A 14280-nucleotide genomic window follows, 5' to 3' on the forward strand; every position below is an offset into this window, starting at 1 on the left:
AAGCAGTGCTGGGGGAGACAATTATAGCTGAAAATGCTTGTATTTTGAAAAGAGTGATGATCTCAAATCAACAACCTAACTTTACAACTCAAGGAACTAAAAAAATGAGAACAAACTAAACCAAAATCTAGCCAAGGGAAGGGAGTAATAATGATTAGAGCAGAAATACATAAAATAAAGAGCAGAAAAACAACAGAGGAAATTAACAAAACTCAAAATTGGTTCTTTGAAAAACATTAATGAAATTGACAAACCTGTAGCTAGATTGACTAAGAAAAAGAGAGAAGTCTCAAATTACTTAAACCAGAAATGAAAATGAGAAATATTACTAATTCTATATAAATAAAAAAGATTTTAAGAGAGTATTATGGACAGTTGGACTCCAACAAATTGGATAACTGGTATAGTTTGAATGTTTCTGCTCCCTCTAAAATTCATGCTGAAATTTAATCCAAATGCAACAGTATTAAGAGGTGTGACTCTTGGGAAGCAGAGCCCTCATGAACGGAATTAGGTGCCCAAGGGGTTTAACTGAGGGAGTCCACCCCTTTTCCCCTTCCATGCCTTCCACCATGTAAGGACACAGAGTTCCTCTTCTCCAGAGGATGCAGCAACAAAGTTTCATATCTTGGAAGAAGCAGCTGGCCTATCACCAGATCCTGCTGGCACCTTCATTGTGAACTCCCCAGCCTCCAGAACTGTGAGAAATAAATTTCTGATCCTTATAAATTAGTCCGTATTAGATATTTTGTTATAGCAGCACAAACAGACTAAGACAATAATGAAGATAATTCATAGAACCCACAAAACCCATTAAAACTGAGTCATGGCAAGCCAAATCCAACAGCACATCAAAAAGATAATTCACAATAGCCAAAATACGAAAACAATCTGAATGTCCATCAAGTGATGAATAGATAAACAAAATATATATGTACACACACACAATGGAATATTATTCTGCCTTCAAAAGGAATCAAATTCTGATACGTAACACAACATGGATGAACTTGAAGGCATTATGATAAGTAAAATAAGTCAAACACAAAAAGACAAATATTGCATGATTCCACTTATATGAGGTACCTATAGTAGTCAAATTCATAGAGACAGAAAGAACAGTGGTTACCAGAGGCTAGGGGGAGGGAGGAATGTGGAGTTAATGTTTAATGGGTACAGAGTTTCAGTGTGAGGTGATGAAAAAGTTCTGGAGATGGATAGTGATGACAGTTGCACAACCTGTGTAAATATACTTAATGTCACTGAACTGTGCAATTAAAAATGTTTAACACATTTTAGAAAGAAAGAAAGGCATTCTATAGTTCAGTGTGGACCCTCAGCCACCCTCACTTGTCCTTGTTACCTGCCTGGCTCTGTATCTTGAATTTTCTTTTATTTATTTATTTATTTTTTTAAGACAGGGTCTCACTCTGTCTCCTAGACTGGAGTGCAGTAGCACCATCATAGACCACTGCAGCCTCAAACTCCTGGGCTCAAAAGATCCTCCTGCCTCAGCCTCTCAAGTAGTTAGGATTACAAGTGTGTGCCACAATGCCTCGCTAATTTTTAAAATTTTTATAGAGATGGGGTCTTGCCGTGTTGTGCAGGCTGGTCTCAAACTCCTGGCCTCAAGCAATCCTCCCACCTTGACCTCCCAAAATGCTAGGATTACAGGTGTGACTCACTGTATGGGCTGCATCTTGAATTTTCACCTCCTACCTGCTTGCCCCTGTATCTTCAATTTTCAGTCATTTCTGAATAGTCTCAGGTTCTGATGAAGAATAAACCACCAGCCCACAATGACAACTGCCATGTACTGCTGAGACCCTAGAAGCTGAGACTCAAAAGAGATTAACTGACTTCGCCCCAGGTCACATAATCAAACAGAAACAGGTTCAAACACCTGCACCCGCCAGGACCCAGTGTGCACCCCCAAATCCTGATGCAACCATCAGAACTTCATCACAGCAATCCCTTTGTACCAACCTGCCAAGTTCCTGCTGCTGGAGGCACTGGCTCTGAAACCACATAGAGAGAGAGATTGGGCTTAAAGTGCCATCCTCACAGGACAAGGCTAGCACTTTCCCATCATTTCATAAAGATTGGGCGAAGGGCCCGCTCTCTTGGAAATTGGGACTCAGAATGTGATGATAGATCTTCTGCCTCTAGTAAGAATGGACTTAGAGAAGATGGGCTTTCCCAAGAGACTTAGAGTTTTGGAGGACTGTTATGGAATAGAAAGAAGGGAGGAACTGTTCTAGATCAGCAAGAAAGATTTACCACACAAAGACTGACACAAGGGACAGCCTGGAAGAAAAGTAATCTGGTGGAACAGGAAAGGTGAGAATGGAAGGAGAGAGGTAGAGATGGCTCAGACTCAAAGTTTGATGAGTGTGAACAGGATCCAGTGAAAAGAGCAGAGACAAAGTCAAGGAGGATATGGGCTTAGGGAGGAGACTTGCATTTAGGAAAGAGTGGAGGGAATGAAGGTAGGAAGGGATCCAGTGAAGGGTAGGAGTCTCAGAACAGGTAGGGAGGAGGCTCTGAAAGAGAAGTCAGGGAGGCCCCATAAATGATTTAGTTACCATTTATTCAGATGGGCCCAAATACCATCAAGCTTCTGCAGTGCTCCAGGCCCTCCCATGCTCGGATCTCCCAGTCGTGATCCCTCCCAGGCGGGTTCTTCTAACTACAGGTCTGTGGGCAATGCAAGCACAAAGGTAGCAAGGCCAGCCAGTTGCAACTTTTTAACTTTACCAATGCATCATAACTATTTTCCTGGTCAATAAATATAAATCTAATTCATCATTTTTCAATGTAACACATTGCAGAAATATAATAAAATGCATGCTATATTTAACTACTCCCATGTTGACAGACATTTGCTATCTTGCACAATGCTGCAATAAGGATCTTCAAGATTATTCTTATCTACTAATTCTGTACAGTGGAGTTCCTAAACTGATTATTGGGCAAATTGAATGGTATATTGAGATTTTTCTTTAACCCATCTTTAACTTTCGTTTATCATGTAAAGTAGAAGGGGAGATGTTCTGATTTGGTTAGGATATGGAATTAGCTACATATAACAAAAACCTCAAGTAACTGTGACTTACATAGACATAATTTTATTTATCTTTCACCTAACAATCTGGAGGTGGTCATTCCAGGTGGGCACTAGTGGACACTAGAGTTTAGTAGTCTACACTAGTAAGAGACCACTGTGTGAAACTATCCAAGGATCTAGCTTCCTTTTGCCCTAACATTGGTCTAAGATGACGCATTACCATCTTCCAGGCAGCAGGAGAGGGGAAAAGGAGAAGATGGGCACACTCTCTTCTTTGCAGGACACCACCCGGAAGTTGCCTGTATCACTTCCACTCACAGCCCATTGGCCTGAACTTAGTCATATAATTCCACCTAGCTAAAAGGAAGGCTGGTGTGTTAGTCCATTCTCAAACTGCTATAAAGAACTACCTGAGACTGGGTAATTTATAAAGAAAAGGTTTAATCAACTCTCAGTTCCACAGGCTATATGAGAGGCATGACTGGGGAGGCCTCAGGAAACTTACAATAATGGAGGAAGGGCAAGAGGGAAGCAAATACATCTTCACATGATGGCAGGAGAGACAGAGCAAAGGGGGAAGTGCTACACACTTTTAAACAACCAGGCCTCGTGAGAGCTCACTCACTATCACAAGAACAGCAAGGAGGAAATTTGCCACCATGATCCAATCACCCCCCACCAAGCCCCTCCTGCAATACTGGAGATTACAATTCAACATGAGATTTGGGTGGGGACACAGAGCCAAACCGTATTATTTCACCCCAACCCCTCCCAAATCTCATGTCCTTGTCACATTTCAAAATCAATCATGCCTTCACATCAGTCCCCGCAAGTCCAAAGTCTTATCTGAAACAAGGCAAGTCCCTTCCACCTATGAGCCTGTAAAATCAAAAATGAGTTAGTTACTTCCAAGATACAACGGGGATACAGGTATTGGGTAAGTGCTCCTGCTCCAAAAGATACAAATTGGCCAAAAGAAAGGAGCTACAGGCCCCATGCAAGCCCAAAACCAAACAGAGACATCATTAAATCCTAGAGCTCCAAAATAACCTCCTTTGACTCCACGTCTCACTTCTAGGGCACACTAATGGAAGGGGTGGGCTCCCAAGGCCTTAGGCAGCTATGCTCATGTTGGGAACAGGCCCCCCAAAACCTGGCCATAAACAAACTCTCTGCAGCACTGTGACATGTTCATGATGGCCATAACACCCACGCTGGATGGTTGTGGGTTTACTGGAATGAGGGCAAGGAACACCTGGCCCACCCAGGGCAGAAAACTGTTTAAAGGCATTTTTAAGCCACAAACTATAGGATGAGGAATCTGTGTCTTAAGGACATGCTCCTGCTGCAGATAACTAGCCAAACTCATCCCTTTATTTCAGCCCATTCCTTCGTTTCCCATAAGGGATACTTTTAGTTAATCCCGTTTCCCATAAGGGATACTTTAAGTTAGTCTGATATCTATAGAAACAATGCTAATGACTGGCTTGCTGTTAATAAATATGTGGGTAAATCTCTGTTCGGGACTGTCAGCTCTGAAGGCTGTAAGACCCCTGATTTCCCACTCTACACCTCTATATTTCTGTGTGTGTCTTTAATTCCTCTAGCACTGCTGGGTTAGGGTCTCCCCAACCAAGCTGATCTCAACATGCTCATGTAACTCTGCAGGGCTCAGCTCCCATAGCTGCTCTCAAGAGCTGGCATTGAGTAGGCCTGCGGCTTTTCCAGGCACGCAGTGCAAGCTGTTGGTGGATCTACCATTCTGGGATCTGGAGAATGGTGACTGTCTTCTCACAGCTCCACTAAGCAGTGCCACAGTGGGGACTCTGTGTGGGGGCTCCAACCCCACATTCTCCCTCTGCACTGCCCTAGTAGAGGTTCTCCATGAAGCCTCTGCCCCTGCAGCAGACTTCTGCCTGGACATTCACGCATTTCTATACATCCTCTGAAATCTAGACAGAGGTTCTCAAACCTCAACTCTTGCCTTCTGTGCACCTGCAAGCCCAATACCACTTGGAAGCCACCAAGGCTTGGGGCTTGCACCCTCTGCAGCAATGGCCCAAGCTATACTTTGGCCCCTTTAGCCAAAGCTGGAGCTGGAGTGGCTGGGACACACGGCGTCATGTCCCAAGGTTGCACAGAGCAGTGGGGTCCTGGGCCTGGTGCACAAAACCATTTTTCCTCCTAGGCTTCCAGGCCTGTGATGGGAGGGGCTGCCATGAAGTTCTCTGAAGTGCCCTGGAGGCACTTTCCCCGTTGTCTTGGCTATTAACATTTGGCTCCTCTTTACTTACACACATTTCTGCAGCAGGCTTGAATTTCTCCCAAGAAAATGGGTTTTTCTTTCCTAAAACATGGTCAGGCTGAAAATTTTCCAAACTTTTATGCTCTGCTTCTCTTTTAAATATAAGTTCCCTTTGCTTATGCAAATGAACATAGGCTTTTAGAAACAGTCAGACGACCTCTTGAATGCTTTGATGCTTAAAATTTCTTCCACCAGATACCCTAAATCATCTCAAGTTCACAGTTCCACAGATCCTTAGAGCAAGAGCACAATGCTGTCACTCTTTCTGAAGCATAGCAACAGTGACCTGTGCTTCATTTTCCAGTAACTCCCTCATCTCCATCTGAGACCACCTCAGCCTGGACTTTATTGTCCATATAACTATCAGCATTTTGGTCAAAACCAATCAACAAATCTCTAAGAAGTTCCAAACTTTCCCTCATCTTCCTGTCTTCTTCTGAGCCCTCCGAAGTGTCCCAACCTCTGTCTGTTACCAGTTTCAAAGTTGCTTCCACATTTTCAAGTATCTTTGTAACAATGCCCCACTTCTCCTGGTATGAGTTTTCTGTGTTAGTCAGTTCTCACACTACTATAAAGAACTACCTCAGACTAGGTAATTTATAAAGAAAAGAGTTTAAATAGACTCACAGTTCCACAGGCTATACAGGAGGCATCGTTGGGGAGGCCTCAGGAAGCTTCCAATCATGGCAGAAGGTTGCAGGGTAAAGGAGCATGTCTTCACATGGTGGCAGGAGAGAGAGAGCAAAGGGGGAAGTGCTGCACACTTTTAAACAACCAGATTTCGTGGGAATGCACTCATGATCATGAGAACAGCATTGGGAAATCTGCCTCATGATCCAATCACCTCCCACCAGGTCCCTCCCCCAACACTGAGGATTACAGTTCAACACGAGATTTGGCTGTGGACACAGAGCTAAACTATATTAGCTGGAGAAAATAATACTTATTCTGGATGGCTAACACCATGATGGCCAAGGAGAGATTAGATAATGAGAAACTCTATAATAGGATCTTCCAAAAGAATAGTCAATTATACTAGCAACACACAAACCACTTCCCATTGAATTAAAATGTCATCCTTGCCTTTTACTAAGTTCCACATACAATTGGATTCATTTCAGAACACTAATCTTTCTTGCAATATTGGTCATTGCAAGGAAAATTTGTGTGTTTTTGCTTTGTAAGATTTGTGTGGTTTTGCTTTGCAAGTCTAGCACTAGGTTTTGGGAAATGACTGTATTGTGAAAGGAAATCAGAATTCTTTCTGAGCCTCTTTCATTGTCCCTAATATAATCACTTCCAGAAAATTGTCTATCTGGAATCAAAGAGATTTAACAGCAAGACTCCAGGTTGTTAAAATATAATCGTTTTTTAAATGCTCATGTTTGTAAAGCACCTTCGGTTCTTTGGATGAAAGGTGCTATATTCCCTCAGTGTAAATGAATAAAAGGATTTTACCAAGAAAGCCACTAATTTGTCCCACTATTATATTAAAACAGCTTGGTAATAATTATTAACTGGTATTATTGTATTATTCTATAATTGATTTATTAGTAATTTATCTTTTGTTAACTGCTTGATTGAAGTTGTTTGATTACGTTTGTTTTACAGGTCAAGTTAAACAGTCAGACTTACTTTTTAAAAACTGGTTTTTCATCCAGGTGCAGTGGCTCACACCTATAATGCCAGCACTTAGGGAGGCCCAGGCAGGAGGATCAATTCAGTTCAGGGGTTTGAGATCATCATAAGGAGACCTCATTTCTATTAAAAAAAAAAAATTAAAATGAGGGAAAATAGCAGACAGGAGACAGAGCTAATGTGCAGCTCCCACATGAATGGACAGAACAGTATGTGGAGACTCACACCATAATCTTTTGCTCTAAGAACCACGGCAGGAACATACCAGGAAAACAAAAGAATTCACAGAGCCTTTGAAAGAAGCAGCACACCAATGCAAATTTCACGAAACAGGAAAAAAACCTGTGAGTTCCCAAAGTGTTAGAAGGGGAAAACTTACCTCTGAATACACATTCCCACTGGGGAATCTGAAAATTCAGATCATAGGACAAGGATTTAACCTTACCTAGAGATTAAATGGATTTAGGGATTCACACAAAGTATAAAAGCAGAAGTAGCATAGGCGAGTGCCTTGGATGTACTCCCAGTCTCCAGCTCAAGCCCAGGGAAGCCATCCCTCAGTATATCTTACAGAGGCCCTCACAGAAGGCAGCCAGTGGAATTGGGTAAGGGTCACAGGGTGAAGAAACCTCCCAACTGAAATTGGTAGTTGTTTCAACTGGGCACAAATTTTCTTAAGCGGAGTCTGAGGGATGAGTAGGAGCTGCTGTGGATACAAGCTGCTGCTGCCAATGAAATAGGCAGATGGGGAGGGGTGAGGTCTGAAAGTCATGCTTGCTTTCTCAGTGGGGTAGCTCACAGCCTGGGGCAAGGTCTGAATGGTCCACTGCAGAGAGGCTGGCCCGACCAACAGTGTAGGAGCTGAGTCAGGCCTCTTGCTAGCAGCTATCTCCTACTACCCTGGCAAACTATGTAATACAGCGGAGGCAGGCAAAATCCCCTCTGGAACATAACCCAATTGGCCTGAGAACTACCCCCATCCCTCACAGTGGCTGCAGCAAGCCCCACCCAAGGAAAATCTGAGCCTAGACCCTCCTAACTCTGCCCCAAGCTGATGGTATTTTCCTACCTGCCCTGGTAGCCAAACACAAAACTCAGATTTCGTGAGAATGCACTCATGATCACAAGAACAGCAGTGGGAAATCTGCCTCATGATCCAATCACCTCCCACCAGGTCCCTCCCCCAACACTGAGGATTACAGTTCAACACGAGATTTGGCTGTGGACACAGAGCCAAACTATATTAGCTGGAGAAAATAATAATACTTATTCTGGATGGCTAGCACCATGATGGCCAAGGAGAGATTAGATAATGAGAAACTCAGAAATTTTTGGGAGCTTCATGACCCTGCCGATCACTTGAGTATCCAAAATACTTACCCTGACCATCTTAGGGCAAGCTTAGAGCCCCCTACAACTACTGCAACTGGTGCTCTCTTGAAAGCACCATCTTCTCGCTAGAGGCCAACCAACTCAGGCCACTACAGTAACCCATGACAGAATAACCCTGATCCCAGGAAGGAAAAGACAACACCTAAATCCACTTCCTGCAACATCCTGGCTAACCAAAGGTCCTGAGTGTGTTCATGTGACGACTTTACTGCTTGTATAACCAGCATTAGAGAAAGCCAGCACACTAAACATATCTACAACCAAGGACTCCCACAGAGTCTACCTCACTCCCCTGCCACCTCCACCAGAAAAGGTGCTTGGTATCCAAGACTGGGAGACCTGAAGAAATATCACATCACAGAACTCTTTGCAGACATTCCCCGGGCACCAGCCCATAGCCTGGTAGCTCCACTGGGTGGCTAGGCCCAGAAGAACGTAAGAATCACTACAGTCCAGCTCTTAGGAAGCCCCAGCGCTAGGGGAAAAGGAAGAGCACCACATCTAGGGATCACCCCATGGGATGAGAGAATCTGAACAGCAGGCCTTGAGTTTCAGACTTCTTCACTGAAATAGTCTACCCAAATGAGAAAAAAAAAAAAAAAAAAAAAAGAAAGAAAGAAAGAAAGAAAAGCAATTCTGGTAATATGACAAAACGGGGTTCTATAATAGCCCCAATGATCACACGAGCTCCTCAGCAATGGATACAAGCCAAGAAGAAATCTCTGAATTGCCAAAGAACTCAGAAGGATGATTATTAAGCTACTCAAGGAAATACCAGAGAAAGGCGAAAACCAACTTAAATACATTCAAGAAGCAATACAGGATATGGATGAAAAATTCTCCAGAGAAATGATATCATAATGAAAAAAAATCACTTCTGGAAATGAAAGACACACTTAGAGATATACGAAATGGATTAGAAAGGTCAACAATAGACTAGACACAAACAGAAGAACTTCAGACCTCAAAAGACAAGGCTTCTGAATTAACCCAATCAGACAAAGAAAAAAAGAATGTAAAAATGAACAAACCCTCCAAACAGCCAAACCTAAGAATAACTGATGTTCTTGAGGAAGAAGAGAAATCTAAAAATTTGGAAAGCTTATTTGAGGGAATAATAGAGGAAAACTTCCCTGGTCTTGCTAGAGATCTAGGCATCTAAATACAAGAAGCTCAAAGAACACCTGGGAAATTCATCACAAAAAGATCATTACCTAAGCACATAGTCATCAGGTTGCCTAAAGTCAAGAATCTTTTTTTTTTTTTTTTTTTTTTTTTTGAGACAGAGTCTCACTCTGTCACCCAGGCTGGAGTACAGTGGCCGGATCTCAGCTCACTGCAAGCTCTGCCTCCCGGGTTCACGCCATTCTCCTGCCTCAGCCTCCCGAGTAACTGGGACTACAGGCGCCCGCCACCTCGCCCGGCTAGTTTTTTGTATTTTTTTTGGTAGAGACGGGGTTTCACCGTGTTAGTCAGGCTGGTCTCGATCTCCTGACCTCGTGATCCGCCCGTCTCGGCCTCCCTAAGTGCTAGGATTACAGGCGTGAGCCACCGCGCCTGGCCTAAAGTCAAGAATCTTAAGGAAAGAATCTTAAGAGCTGTAAGGCAAAGTATTAGGTAACTTATAAAGGAAAACTTATCAGACTTCTCAGCAGAAACCTTGTAAGCCAGAAGGTATTGGGAACCCATCTTTAGCCTCCTAAAACAAAACAATTATCAGCCAAGAATTTTGTATTCAGCAAAAGCAAGTTTAATAAATGAAGGAGAGATAAAGTCTTTTTTCAGACAAACAAATGCTGACAGAATTTGCCACTACTAAACCAGCACTACAAGAAATGCTTAAATGAATTCTAAATCTTGAAACAAAACCTCAAAATACACCAAAATATTAATAGAACCTCTTTAATCATAAATCTCACAGGGCCTATAAAACAGTAACACAGTGGGGAAAAAAACAAGGTATTAAGGCAACAACTAATATGATGAATAGAACATCACTACCTCACATCTCAATGTTAACACTGAATGTAAATGGGCCAAATGCTCCACTTAAAAGATAGAGAACAGCAGAATGGATAAAAATACACCAATCAACTATCTGCCGCCTTCAAGAGACTCACCAAACACTTAAGAACTCACATAAACTTAAGGTAAAGGGGTGGGAAAAGACGTTTTACATCAATGGAACCCAAAAGGGAGCAGGAGTAGCTATTCTTGTATCAAACAAAACAGACTTTAAAGTAACAATAGTTTAAAAAGACAAAGAAGAACATTATATAATGATAAAAGACCTTGTTCAGCAAGAAAATATCACAATCCTAACTATATATGCACCTAACACTGGAGCTCCCAAATTTATAAAACAATTACTACTAGACCTAAAAAACAAGATAAACAGCAACACAATAATAGTGGAGGACTTCAGTATTCCACTGACAACACTAGACAAGTCATCAAGACAGAAAATCAACAAAGAAACAATGGACTTAAACTATACAAATGGACCTACCAGATATTTCCAGAACATTCTGCCCAACAACTGCAGAATATACATTCTTTTCTTCAGCACATGGAACATTCTCCAAGATAGACCATGTGATAGGTCACAAAACAAGTTTTGGTAAATTTTAAAAAATCAAAATTATATCAAGTATCCTCTCAGACCACAATGGAATAAAACTAGAAATTTAACTCCAAAAAGAACCCTCAAAAGTATAAAAAATACATGAAAATTAAATAATCTGCTCTTGAATTATCTTTGGGTCAACAGTAAAATCAAGACGGAAATTTTAAAATTATTTGAACTGAATGATAATAGTGACACAACTTTTCAAAACCTCTGGGATACAGCAAAAGTGGTGCTAAGAGGAAATTCAGAGCGTTGAACACCTACATCAAAAAGTATGAAAGAATGCAAACAGACAATCTCAGGTCACACTTCAAGGAACTAGAGAAACAAGAACAAACCAAAAAAAAAAAAAAAAAACCAGCAGAAGGAAAGAAATAACAAAGATCACAGCAGAACTAAATGAAATTTAAACATATATATATATATATATATACACACACACACACACACACACACATATATATATATATATATAAAAAACAAAAAGCTGGTTCTTTGGAAAGAAACAAAACTACTAGAACATTAGCAAGATTAACCAAGAAGAGAGAAGATCCAAACAAGCTCAATTAGAAATGAAATGGGAGACATTACAACTGATATCACAGAAATATGAAAGATCATTCAAGGCTACTATGAACATCTTTACACACATAAACTAGAAAATCTAGTGGAGACAGATAAATTCCTGGAAATATACCACCCTCCTAGGTTAAATCAGGAAGAAACAGAAACTGTGAACAGGCCAATTACAAGTAGCAAGATTGAAACAGTAATTTTAAAATTGCCAGGCAGGCATGTTGGCTCACAACTCTCAGCACTTTGGGAGGCCTAGGCAGGTGGATCACCTGAGGTCAGGAGTTCAAGATCAGCCTGACCAAAATGGTGAAACCCCATCTCTACTAAAAATACAAAAAATTAGCTTGATATAGTGGCAAGCACCTGTAATCCCAGTTACTCAGTAGGCTGTGGCAGGAGAATCCCTTGAACTCAGGAGGCAGACATTACAGTGAGCCAAGATCATGCCATTGCACTCCAGCCTAGACAACAAGAGTGAAACTCCGTCTCAAAAAAAAAAAATTGCCAACAAAGTCGAGTGTGGTGGCTTACAGTAATCCCAACACTTTGGGAGGCCGAGGTGAGCAGATCACTAGGTCATGAGTTCGAGACCAGCCTAGCCAACATGGTGAAACACCTTCTCTACTAAAAATACAAAAAAATTAGCTGGGTGCGGTGGCACACACCTATAATCCCAACTACTTGGGAGGCCGAGGCAGGAGAATTGCTTAAACCCAGGAAGCAGAGGTCACAGTGAGCAAATATCGTGCCACAGTGTGTCCAGAATTGGTTCCTTCCAGTGGGTTCTTGGTGTCAGAACGAAGCCACAGACCCTCACGGTGAGTGTTACATTTCTTAAAGGTGGTGTGTCCGGAGTTTGTTCCTCCAGATGTTCAGATGTGTCTGGAGTTTCTTCTTTCCGATGGGTTCATGGTCTTGCCAACTTCAGGAGTGAAGCTGCAGACCTTGGCAGTGAGTGTTACAGCTCTTAAAGATGGTGTGTCGGAGTTATTTGTTCCTCCCAGTGTGGGTTCGTGGTCTTGCTGACTTCAGGAGTGGAGCCGCAGACCTTCACAGTGAGTGTTACAGCTCGTAAAGGTAGTACAGACCCAAAGAATGAGCAGCAGCAAGATTTATTGTGAAGAGCAAAACAACAAAGCTTCCACAGCCTGGAAGGGGACTGCAGTGGGTTGCTGCTGCTGGCTGGGGTGACCAGCTTTTATTTCCTTATTTGGTCCTGCCCACATCCTGCTGATTGGTCCATTTTACAGAGCATTGATTGGTCTGTTTTTATAGAGCACTGATTGGTGTGTTTACAAACCTTTAGCTAGACACAGAGCGCTGATTGGTGCATTTACAAACCTTTAACTAGACAGAAAATTTCCCCAACACCCCACCAGACCGAGAAGCCCAGCTGGTTTCACCTCTCAACAGCACTCCAGCCTGGGTAACAGAGCAAGACTCCCTCTCAGGGGAAAAAAAAAAAAAAAAATTGCCAACGAAAAAAGTCCAGCATCAGACGGATTCACAGCTGAATGCTATCAGACATTCAAAGCAGAATTGGTATCAATCTTACTGAAAATATTCCAAAAGATAAAGAAAAAGGGAATGCCACTAAATCATTCTATGAAGTCAATATCACCCTAATTCCAAAACCAGTTAAGGACATAACCAAAAAAAAGAAAGAAAAGAAAACTACAGACCAATATCCCTGATGAACATAGATGCAAAAATCATCAACAAAATGCTAGCTAACCGAATCCAACAGCATATCAAAGGGATAATACAGGTGGATTTTGGGATCATGGCAGATGGGAGGCAGGACTAGATTGCAGCTACAAACAAGGCAGCATGCAGAGGTTTGCACTGTGATTTTTTCGCCCAGATTGACTGGAAGAAAAAACCAGCAATCCTGAGAGGATCCAAAGACCCTCGGAATGAATCAGACTGCTCCTGCAGGACCGAGGAGACACCCTAAATACTGTGAGTGCCCCAACTGCAGAAGTTGGAAGGGAGACTCTCTCCTTTCCCAAACACACCCCCACTAGAGAAGCTGAAGGTCTGTTTGTGGGAGAAGTTTAACTTTACCTGGAGCTGAGTCAAGTTAGAGAGTTGAGCGAAATACAGGCGTACAGGAAGCACCAGAAAGGCGCTGGGAGCTCCGTGGGTCCCCAAGCAGTCCATTCCTGCCTGACACCACAGGGATCCATCAGGAGGATGGCCAGAGGAGCAGGGGGTAAAACTCCACAGGGAGAAGGAATTCTCTAGCGGAACTCTGTTAACAATTTGAAAGGGGCGAGGGCCGGGCGCGGTGGCTCAAGCCTGTAATCCCAGCACTTTGGGAGGCCGAGACGGGTGGATCACGAGGTCAGGAGAGCGAGACCATCCTGGCTGACACAGTGAAACCCCGTCTCTACTAAAAAATACAAAAAAACTAGCCAGGCGAGGTGGCGGGCGCCTGTAGTCCCAGCTACTCGGGAGGCTGAGGCAGGAGAATGGCGTGAACCCGGGAGGCGGAGCTTGCAGTGAGCCAAGATCACGCCACTGCACTCCAGCCTGGGCGGCAGAGCGAGACTCTGTCAAAAAAAAAAAAAAAAAAAAAAAAGAAAGGGGCGAGAAGCCTCTTGGCCAGAACTTGGGGGAGGGCATGAATCTGGCGCATAGACTTCACAGGCAGGGGGAAGAACTAAAGCC

The 14280-nt window shown here is 42.7% G+C and overlaps 1 protein-coding gene and 1 long non-coding RNA gene across 6 annotated transcripts in view; one reads left to right on the forward strand and one right to left on the reverse strand.

Moving 5' to 3' along the window:
- The window catches only part of LOC126934991 (uncharacterized), a 178428-nt gene extending 172213 nt beyond the window's left edge, over positions 1-6215 (reverse strand). For 2 of the 5 annotated variants that reach the window (XR_007719171.1, XR_007719174.1), the window contains exon 1: positions 6000-6199. This is a non-coding gene — a long non-coding RNA (uncharacterized LOC126934991). Of the gene's footprint in view, positions 1-2585; positions 2698-5999 lie in introns of all 5 variants that reach the window. The other 3 variants (XR_007719172.1, XR_007719170.1, XR_007719173.1) reach the window with 3 other exon arrangements.
- The window catches only part of APLP2 (amyloid beta precursor like protein 2), a 726249-nt gene that overhangs the window by 379044 nt on the left and 332925 nt on the right, over positions 1-14280 (forward strand). The gene's annotated exons all lie outside the window — the stretch shown is intronic.

This window comes from Macaca thibetana, chromosome 14, assembly GCF_024542745.1.
Source record: "Macaca thibetana thibetana isolate TM-01 chromosome 14, ASM2454274v1, whole genome shotgun sequence".
NCBI classification, from domain to species: Eukaryota; Metazoa; Chordata; class Mammalia; order Primates; family Cercopithecidae; genus Macaca; species Macaca thibetana.